Genomic DNA, 11,110 nt, shown 5'->3' with positions numbered 1-11,110 from the left:
CCTGCCTGGTGAAAAGACTCAGACAGCACTGAGATTACATCGCACCAACCCCCAAATTGCCACAGCTCATAAACAGGGGACACAAAACAGGCCAAATAGCAACAATAAAACCTCTAATCACAACAAATAATAAAACCACAAAAACATAAAAGAGCCAGCCAAAGCCAACAGTGATGGGCCAGTCAGAGCTTCCTTCCTGCCCCCTTTTTCGAAAGAAAAAGTGTGTGTGTGTGTGTGTGTAGAGGTGTGTATGGATGTACAGAATTATAATGGAGGGTATTTGTCTGACTGCACTATTCTTGCCTGTGTGTGTCTTTGTTACTCTGCACAACTGCATCGTTGGAACCTTGTCAGATGTATCACCCTCAGCGAGCCCCCCAAAGACATCATCAAAGCGTGTCCATGGCACCTGTGTCTTCGATTTGCGCCATCTCTGCACGAGTCCTCTGCAGCCAGCGTCGTAAACCGCACAAACAATCTACTCCGTCGAACTCGTCACAGCCGTAAACCAGCTGCCCTTTTAAAGGAAGCCAGAGTTCACAAAGAGACAGCCGATAGTCCCACTGAAATTAGGCACACATGTTCCTCCCAGGGATAAAGTGTTGCCAAAAAACAAACAAACAACAACAAAAAAAAGAAAACAAAAGGCAATTGTTTTCAGGAAGGCTATGATGATTGTCTAGAAGACTCTTGGGGGCTTTAGTGATGCAACCCATAATGTTTCAGTTACATTTACATTTTGAAAATGGCCATGTTGCACAGCTCCGATTAAACCTGATTGAACGTGGTTCAGATTAAACCTGATTGAACACAGTTTTGATGAAATCTGATTCAACACAGTTCATATTAAACCTGATTGAACACAGTTTTGATCAAACCTGATTGAACTTGGTCCAAGCTAAACCTGAATGAACGTGGTTCAGGATAAATTTAGTTACAGCTAAGGTTCTTTAGAAAGGAATCTACATAAAATGTTACAGTGTTTAACATGTGAACACGTGAAACATTTGTGAGCCTAGTGCATAACAAACAGCACAAGAAATAAGAAGACTAAAGAGACAGCTCTGACGAGGCTGGCAGGGGAGAGTTTCCGGGCCTTCCACTCTGCAGTCCTTATTCATGTACCAAGGGTAGGATCTCTGTGTGATGTCACTTCCTGTGTGAGCTTTATCTGCGCCAGCATTTGCTCCTTTGTTGTTGCATATATAAACCAAAAGACACCTTGCCAGACTTTTCTGTGACTTTCACGAGTAGGTCACTAGATACAAGCACTGGGATGTATATAAAACCAGAGTGAAGTTCTTACTGGGAAAGGTCAAGACGTGCATGACACCAGCACTGTGTATTGTAAAAACAAGGCATTGTTAAGAAAGACACGTATTTTGGGAAGAGGCATATGAGAGCGAGAGAGAGAGAGAGAGAGAGAGAGAATGACATTCTGTGTTTTACCGTGAGAGCGATTCTTTTATTTCAAATCCAGCATTCTGAAGCATGGGCCAAAAGAATTACATCACTGTCCAATGACTTACAGACTGTGCTGTACTGAGTCTGACTGTGCTGTAGATGCGTCTGAGTTCAAGTGTGTGTGTGTGTGTGTGTGTGGGGGGGGGGGGGTTGACTGTATATGCATGTGCTTATGTGTATACACACATTTTTGAGTTTCTGCATTGAGCCAAACATAGTCTGCCACAGTCAGACTACGGTGAGTTTAAAAAACAGCTTCCGTTAGTTTTTTGCCTGATAAAAGGAGAAGGCAGAAGGCAGTAGTCATCATATCAGGCTCTTCCAGGCCTGCTGCTTTGATGTTCAGTTTATGAGGCCTGTTGCCAAAATTACTGTGTGCATCTGCTGCTGACACTGAGCAACAGGGACAGAATCCCTCAGGGCGTGAGAACGACCAGCGACAAATCAGGAAGTAAATAAACGGGATGCCATTCATATTCCCTCTAAATCCCTCCGATGGATGCCAGTCATTTTCCCTCTAAATCCCCCGATGGATGCCAGGAGAGACAAAGGGCAACAAATGTTCAAATGAATCTTCTAATTAGACCATGATGAGTTTGCTTTAAAACCAGCAGCTCAAAGGGACATCATCTAATTATCTCACTGCACACTCGTCACACAGGAAATAGTGAGAGGTTTAATATCCAAAACTGGATTCTCCCTAGAGTCCTCCGTCTTCTTATGTACAGTCACCTACACGACCGACTGCGCAGACGTGCGTGTGGGTGAGACTACATCCTGACTAAAGCTCCTTCAAACCTTTTAGGGCTTGTCTCTCAAGTGGAGGCTTAACTCAGGTAAACAAAAAAAAAGAGGAGCACACCCAGATCCAAACACTGAGAGACCAACGGCACTCATGCCTTGTGTGTGTGATGCAGGGCAGAGTGGGTCAATAAAAACGCCTCAGGAGACCAGAGAGATAGTGGCAGTAGGAAGGGCTTCTGAAGGTGCTGTTGGACACACCGTCACACAGGAGAGAGAGAGACAGACAGAAGAGAGAGTAATACACTTCAAATAAAATTACAATCAAACTATCTGAGGTTAGACTATAGAAAAAAAATGACTAGAAAGATCAAAGGTGGTTTTCTCTCTCTCTCTCTCTCTCTCTCTCTCTCTCTCTCGCTCAGCCATGTGAATGAGTGGACGAGCCTCTGTCAGGTCGTTCCAGTCGACATTCTCCCTCACTTTGGCTCAAATGCTGTTTGCCGTTCCTCCTTGAACGAGCGTCATCATTCGCTCTGGTCAGACGCGTTTGACGCGGCAGGCGCACCATCAGCAGCTCCACCACGAGAAGAGGCGGAGTTATCTCAGCCTCACAGCAAAGTACCTGACTCCACCCGCCAAGAGTGAGCTGACAGAGGGCTTGTTTGAACAGCCCCCCCGATCCAGCACGTGCTCTCAATGCAACCCTTCACATGTCTCCCAAACATCTGCAGCTGAGATGAAACAGAATTGTAATTGGGCACAAATCGTGCGAGAAGCGTGGAGGTGGTGATGGGGGGGAGAGAGTGGGGTCAGGCTCCTTCCAGAGACGCGCTGGCACAAGGTCCCGGTGAGTGTGCATGCAGCCATCAGGTCCTGAATTAAAGACGGACCGAAAGCAAAGACCGCGTGGAAGAGAGGAACTCTCGGATGAACTCTCGAAGGAACTTTTGAAGCGTTTTTACCGCTTTGGGTTTGATGCATTATGTAGTGTAAAGACGGATGAAGTGTACAGCCATGCTCAGAATCGCTGGTTTCAGGCGCCATGCACAGAGAGAGAGAGAGAGAGAGAGAGAGAGAGAGAGAGCGAGAGAGACACAGCTCCTGATCATATCTGATGATCGTTTCTCCTTGAAATCTAGATAGCAAAGCCCAGTCTTGCCCAGATGCTGCTTGAGGTTCCAGCGGTGAAGGACTCTAGACGTAGATTATCACACACACACACACGAAGACAAAAAGTAAAGGACCTTCTGGACAAACTCGCAAGCATTCACACGTTCACACACAGACGCTCGCACACATGCAGAAACACGCAAGTCAACGTTTCCCTTTCTGCCCCCTTTGGCTTTCTCATTGTAAGGGAATATCCATGGAAGCCTCTACTCCTTTCACTCTCACAGCCATTGACTTCACTCAAAGGTTTCTTGCGGTGCAAACCACCGCTCGAGCGCCGTCTACAAAAGGTGTTTGTGCAGCGACACACCACATTTCTGCAGTTCTCCAGAGACCAGGACTTGCTAATCACTCTCGCAAGGAGAGGCAGACAGAGAGGGAGAGAGGGAGAGAGAGAGAGAGAGAGAGAGAGAGAGAGAGAGAGAGAGAGAGAGAGAAAGGGAGAGAGAGAGAGAGAGAGAGAGAGAGAGAGAGAGAGAAGGAAAGAGAGTTGAAGGCAATGAAAGAGTTTCTGATGGCACATCTAATCAAAAACGCAACAGAAAAACAACGTTTCCCCCAGAGGACATGGTTGCAAAGAGATGAAATGAGATGTTGAAAAGATTTGTGCGTTTGACCCTGTTTGCTGGCACTGTGATGTGCGTCAGTCTGTGTTGTGCAGAAGAATCAAAGGAAGAGCAGTTTCATCGTCCCCCCACATGGCCTTTTCTTCACTGTTCTGCCTTCCTAGATTTGCTTTATTTTATCTTCTTTTGTTTTATTTAGGTGCACACACTGACCACTGCAAGTGATGTAGTTTTATTGCTGTTGTTTGACTACACAAATTCTCTCATCATGCTTTATGGTGGCTCAGAACTGGCTGTGATGAAGACCCCACAGATTAAAGCAGATGGGTGCACTATTTACAGGGAGTCTGAGTTCTTTTCATAGATCTAGTTTGTGTGTGTGTGTGTGTGTGTGTGTGTGTGTGTGTGTGTGGACTCGGAAATGAGGCTGAATAGTGTGGCCTCTCTGAGATGTCATGGCTAAAAGGCCCAATTTTTTCCCCTCACCTCAGGAATGAGCCCTCGGGTTTTCCTTACAAGGTGTGTGTGTGTGTGTGTGTGTATGTGTGTGTGTGTGTACATGAGAATGTCTGGGTGTATTTTTGTGTGTGTGTGTCTATCTGTGTGTGGGGGGGTGTGTGCATGTGCGTGCGTGCGTGCGTGTGTGTGTGTGTGTGTGTGTGTGTGTGTGTGTGTGTTAGAAAGTCAAGGTGATTTCAGGGTGTTTTGATATAAGAGCCAGAAGAATGTGCATCAGTATAGTAATCTGTTGGGGGTGGGATGAGGTAAGTGCTCACAGCTATGAAACCATATCTGAGACAGATTAAAAGCCATGTTCCTCTGCTCCTTTTAACTTACCCAGGTGTTAAATCTTGGATGTGTCCCCCAGTGCCTCTATGTGTGTGTGTGGTTTGGAGGCGCTAGAACTCCAACTGTGTTTTAAATCTCTTAGTCATTAATAACTGTCTGGTGTAGTAAGTGCTAGATTTTGCAAAGGCTCTTTGTATCATTGCGGAGACATGTGTGCTTATGCATTGTCCATTATATTTACAACCAGTTTGCCCAATGAAAAACTTAGTCCAACATTAATGTTTGCTTAAGCTGTTTCCCTGGTGATAAGCCATTTTTGTTATAAACAAATCATCCAGTGGCTTTGATGAAGTGTGTTTTAGAAAGAAATTCAAAGGCACATGTCCTTGAAAAAATGTTGAACAGATTAAAAGTTGCCTCCGAAGTAAAGTTTAAAATACCAGAAGTGCCCCCCCTTCTTATTTTGCTCACACCTTTTTCACATCTGAACTCATATGTAAGTTTTATTTTGTAAAATGTTTAATGCCTTTGCATATCTTTTGGCATTAAATATGTGATAAGATAATATATTACTACTATTACAGCTGCTTGTCAATCTAAGGTAAGTTTATTTGAGTAGCACTTGGCAATTCGAATTGCTGTTCATAGACATAAAATTAAATAATAAAGCTTTTTACTCATTTCAGGTTATTACGTGTGTTCTGAGATCTATCACCTCTCTACTATTAATGCTCTACTGTCACTCTGGCTACTACTAGTACTACCACCACTAATACTACTATGAATATATCACTAGTATCACCACCATTACTACTAGTACTACCACCACTAATACTACTATCTATCTATCTATCTATCTATCTATCTATCTATCTATCTATCTATCTATCTATCTATCTATCTATCTATCTATCTATCTATCTATCTATCTATCTATCTATCTATCTATCTATCTATCCATCCATCCATCCATCCATCTCTTAATTCAGTAAGCATTTTTATTCAGTTCATTACACTTTATTGGCAAAGAATATTACAGTAAAACTACATGAACACCTTTGCAATATTAAGGAAATTTGGAACTCTATATTAAAAATAATTAACATGAAAAGAACTGTAATTACTATGAAAGAATAATGGAAAGACATCCAGATGAGAAAGGAAAAAGAAAGAAACGTATATAAAAAGGAAATAATAAATAGATAAATACATAATGGTGTTTATAAACAAGGCTCTCTCTCTCACCCCAGAGACAGTTCCAAGTGTGAATTCTGCTCATAATTAGACCTGCCCCCCGAGACAGTGCATTTGTTTTCATTTTCGTTTTTCCTGGAACACACACTTTTGAGGTATTCCGGTCTAATGAGACGTAATCAGACTGTCTTAAACGGGTCAACTAGCTTTGATAACAGTCTGATCTATTAGCATTTTCTCATCCTCTCCTCTTTAGCCACACCCACAGCAGGTTCTCACTCCACTTAAGCCACACCCCCACGCTAATACTTTTATTTGCATTCCTTTTTATCTCATCATTATCTCCTATGATGCTCTACTCACGCTTTTGCTTTCTTTTCATTTGGTCATTCTGCATGCCCATGTCATTATTCTCTCTCTCTCTCTCTCTCTCCCTCTCTCTCTCTCAATCACACACACACACACACACACACACACACACACACACACACACACACACACACACCACACACTCTCTCTCTCTCTCGCTGTCTGCCTCACTTAACTGGGTGGGTTTTGGCAAACATAGTGTGTTAGTGTGTCAGCGTGTGTGTGTGCGTGTGTGTACGTGAGCTGCTTCGCTCGGACTCCTCTGTCCCGGCAAATCCAAACACAACTTCAGAGGGAGAGACACTCCACATGTGGCTGCATGAAAAGATTCGCAAAGCCTTGGGTGAAAAGACAACATCTGAGAGGAAAAAAAAAAAAAAAGGCCCCAGCCGAACACCTCCCTGCGTCTCAGCTCATACTGTTCCTCAGAAAGTGCCCGTCCGCTAGCCGAGCGCAGGCAGCTCCATGCAGAAGCCCGCAGTGCCTGTCTCCTCTCTTCAGCTTACAAACACAATCTGCCAATTATAGCATGGCATCCGTGGGATTAGCCAAAGCTTTGAATTTCATCCTCATTGCGCTTGCTGGTTTTCGGAGGAGTGAAAGGAACTCCTCCATAGTGGGACATTGTGCTGCCGTTAATAAATAAATTACATAAATTACACATGGAACGCGAGTTTTGTGGTGGGAAATTTCTTCTGTATAAGAATTTCTGTTTTAATCTCAATAGCTCAGCCAGGATGTTTTTTCATGCGAAGGATCTTCCTAGAGAGTGTTCAGCATGATTCTGTTTAAAGATTCAGAATTGTTCAACGTAAAGTTGGTTAGTGATTTCAGAACATGATGGACATGGGTGCTGCTATAGACTCTGTCTGGGTGGACCTCACAGTGAGCAGCTCTCTGGCAGTGAGTGGCAGTGTGTGCTAGTGAGTGGCAGTGAGTGGTCGTGTGTGGTAGTGTGTGGTAATGAGGGGCAGTATGTGGTAGTGAGTGGCAGTGAGTGAGAGTTTGTGAAAGTGTGTAGTAGTGACTGGGAGTTTGTAACAGTGTGTGGTAGTGACTGGGAGTTTGTGGCAGTGCGTGGCATTGAGTGGCAGTTGTGGCAGTGTGTGACAGTATGTGACAGTGTGCAGTGGTGTGTGGCTGTATGTGTCAGTGAGTGTATGTGAGTGGCAGTTTGTGGCAGTGTGTGGTAGTGAGTGGCATTTTGCGGCAGTGTGTGGTAGTGAGTGGCAGTGTGTGGCATTGCATACTTCACTGCTTTTTTCATCCATGCCTCCATCTGTAACCGCAGGGTCCTCTCACTTGTCTCAGGACACAGACAAGGAAGAACAGGAAGGAGAGAAAGAGAGAGCAGAATGAGACAGAACGAGAGACAGAGGCATGAGGGATCAATTGGGAAAATATCGCTAAGGGCTTGTTCAGTTTTATCTGCCTTTGAACGAGTCAGCTTTAATTTGGCTTTGATCTCAATTTGCCGTCGTACGGATCGTCTTCTCCACACAATGAGGACTGGAGAGGAAAGTTTTCTAGAGTATTTTCATCTTCTAAAGGTCTTGCTAACTCTCCCTCTCTCTGTCTGCCTTTCTCACTTTCTCTCTCGCTCTTTCAACCCTGGAATAAACCCACCCGAAAGTGCCCTCCATTTTTCATGTGTAATTTGCTCAAAATGGACTGAGGCAAATAAAAAAACTGCCACATTAGAAAGATTAAAGACACAAATGGGATATTTTAGCCCCAAAACTCTTTTTGAACCAAGATATCTGAAGTCTTAAAAAATACTTTTTTTTGCCTTAAGTTTTGAAGGCCACTGAACAACCTGCAGATTGTCTTACTTCAGACGAACGCAGCTTAACACTCACATCTTAAGGCGAAGGTTTTTTAATCTCTCTCTACCCCTCACCATCCCTCTCTCTCTCTCTCTCTCTCTCTCTCTCTCTCTCTCTCTCTCTCTCTCTCTCTCGCTACCCTCTTTCATCAGGTTTTAAAGGCCACTAGTTCTCAAGGCTTGAGGATGAAACAGTCACTTCTGCCAGGGACAGCCGCAACGCATTAATCTTTCTCCTTGCGCCAGGGCTCACCAAGAGAGAAGAGACGTAGCAGACGCATGTTCTTCCTGTATAAAAAAAGCAACAACACCCCCAAGTGCCATCCAGCACATGCCGACACACACCCTTACAAGGCCTTGCCTCCAAGTGAGCATCACCTTCATAATTAGCTCCTTTATGCTCACCTGGGTAGATGTGGTAACCCACTGCTTCATGAAGATCAGGGACTGGGACCTCCTGTCTGGCAAAGCCCTGCACGAATCCAAGGTACAGAAGCAAGGCTTTGACATCTTGGGTGACTCCATACTCCAAGCACAACATCTGTTTCAAACATGTTCTGGAACCTTTTAAAATATCTTAAATTCACCAGAACTACAGTCAGCATGAACTTAAACTGTTACAGTCATGTAATGGACTCGGCACAATCAAGTCCTTCCCTTACCATCAGTCATTCACGCTTCTTCCACAGCCTCTACTGCGTTTCTTTACAGCACATATTGCGATGTACATATTTTGATTACACTGTAATTCCCCTGGATTTCAGAACATACGTACATACGTATGTTGTTATTTCTATGATAATCATTGTAATATGCGTTTAAATGTTTATATTTCCAATGCATAAGTTATATACTGTTATTACATGTTATCTGATCTCATCAGACTGATACTAATTCTGGTTTATACACTAACTGGTGCTGTGCTCAGGTCCAGTCTGCCAGTGCTTTCTGGGAGCTGCGTTCAGCAGCTTGACAAGGCATTTCCAGCATTGTGGGATTCCGACTTGCCGGGGTCTGCCGCTTGCAGACAGATGTAAACTGAGCTTTCAGGCCTCTCTCTCTTTCTCCCTCTCTCTGTCTCATACATGCTCACAGACATACACGCGCGTGCACGCACACACATGCCCTCCTGTTTTCAAAGAGAAAGCAACACTCAGCACAGCTGGCCTAGTTCCCACTGACACTCCTAGAATCCGCACATTGGCTACTCCTCTTTCTCATCCCCTTTGCCCCTTGGACTGAGTTCTCTACCCCACCACTCTACATAGTGCAGTCGGAATGGAGGGTCATGCTTTGAGCTAATGACCCAGGTTGAGGGGTTTGATGCATGTATGTGCATGGTTGTTTGTTTATACGTATATATACACACACACACACACACACACACGCATGTGTGTGATGACCGAGAGAGGACAGGAGAGGAGAGTGAGAGGTCACTGGCAGAGAAAGGCCAACATTCTCACTGAAGAGACTGAAGAGGAGTCTAATCTAATTTAGCTGCTGGAGAGTGTGTGTATGTGTGTGTGTGTGTGTGTGTGTGTGTGTGTGTGTGCGCGTGCGCGCACACTGTGGGAATAACAGGGTAAGGTCCTCTGGATGAATGGAGCCTCAGGAGCCAAAAGCAGTGGGGTGTCCCCATATCCCCTGTTTTCTATCCGTCTCTCCCTCTCTCCATCACCCCCTCTTTCTATCCATCTATCCTTTACTCCCTCCCCCCTTCAGACACCACTGATTCCAGCCCCGGCACTCAAAGAAGGATTAGCGAAGAGCAAAAGAAAGAGAGAGAAAAGGAGAGAGAGAGGGGGATGAGAAAGTGAGTCCTCCTTGATTAGTGATTCATGCTCAAGTGCCCTTACAAGGATCTTGGGGTAATTTTCAATCACTTTATTAGCTCGTAAGAACACAGGAGTGATGTGTTTGTTTCCTTCACTTCTGAAGGCATTTCATTACCTCGCACTACAACCGTGGCACCTCTAGCGTCTCGTGCAAAGCAAAGTCAATTAAAAATCCCCCCAGAACTAGTGCTACAGTCCAACTTTACATGGACACAGGACCCCGCTCTGACCCCGGTGGGTCTTCCCGCACAAGGAGCCAGCTCCCGACTGGCTGCGCGTTCAGCTGTTTGAAGCTGCGGAAGGCGGCATCGGAGCTCTTAAGGAACGGCCAGCGGAAAGGTGACAGAGCTCAGAGCCCGCGCACCACGCTATGGCGGTCCCCTCCAAGCCGGGGAGTTGCAGGCAGCGTCACGGCTGGCACAGCATGGCGTGTTTACAGACTCTGCCAGACAGAGTTTCCGCTGTCATCCATGGCCTTGCTGTTTGTTGACTAACTGAATGACGCCGTTTGGTTTAAGACATGAGACAAAGCAAATGATTGCTGCCTCTGTTGTGGGATAGCTGGATGTCATCCTCGAGGGCGGACTGCAACCGCCAAGGGCTTTGTAGAAGCCGCAAAGATTTGTCCGTTAGCCTGTTTTCAAACCATTAGGCTGAATTACTGCAAGGGTGCTTAGCGGGACTATAAATGTGTAGACGGCTGTGGAATGGCAGACGGCTCGTTTGTTTTGGGAATGCTTTTTCAGAATCCTTATTGGGAATGCTGCCTTCTAACCAGGAGGATTATATGCTTGTATTTGCGTTTGAGTGGAGTGGTAATGTTTGTCAGCTCAGCTCTTCACAGTTCTTGTCCGGACACCAGTCGGTAATTCAGTGCAGTTCAGTTCAATTCAATCCCCTTAATTCATTTCAGTTCAATCCACTTTAATTCAGTTCAGTTCAATCCATTTTAATTTAGTTCAGTTCAATCCAGTTCAGTAGCACCTAGGGTACTACAGAATTCGCAGAAATAGTGAACTATGTGGCCGTGTCTTGAGAACTTTACACTTTGAATGAGTTTCTATAAGAAACGCTTTGGTTAGTTTGGCTAATCTTTTGTCTCAATGTTTAAATAATCTGCCCGAAAACCTTTTAGCACCTACAAACAAGCGGGC

Source organism: Electrophorus electricus, chromosome 20, assembly GCF_041902795.1.
Source record: "Electrophorus electricus isolate QZ-2024a chromosome 20, ASM4190279v1, whole genome shotgun sequence".
Classification (NCBI taxonomy): domain Eukaryota; kingdom Metazoa; phylum Chordata; class Actinopteri; order Gymnotiformes; family Gymnotidae; genus Electrophorus; species Electrophorus electricus.
The sequence above is the reverse complement of the archived record's forward strand: the minus strand, read 5'-3'. Positions refer to the sequence as shown.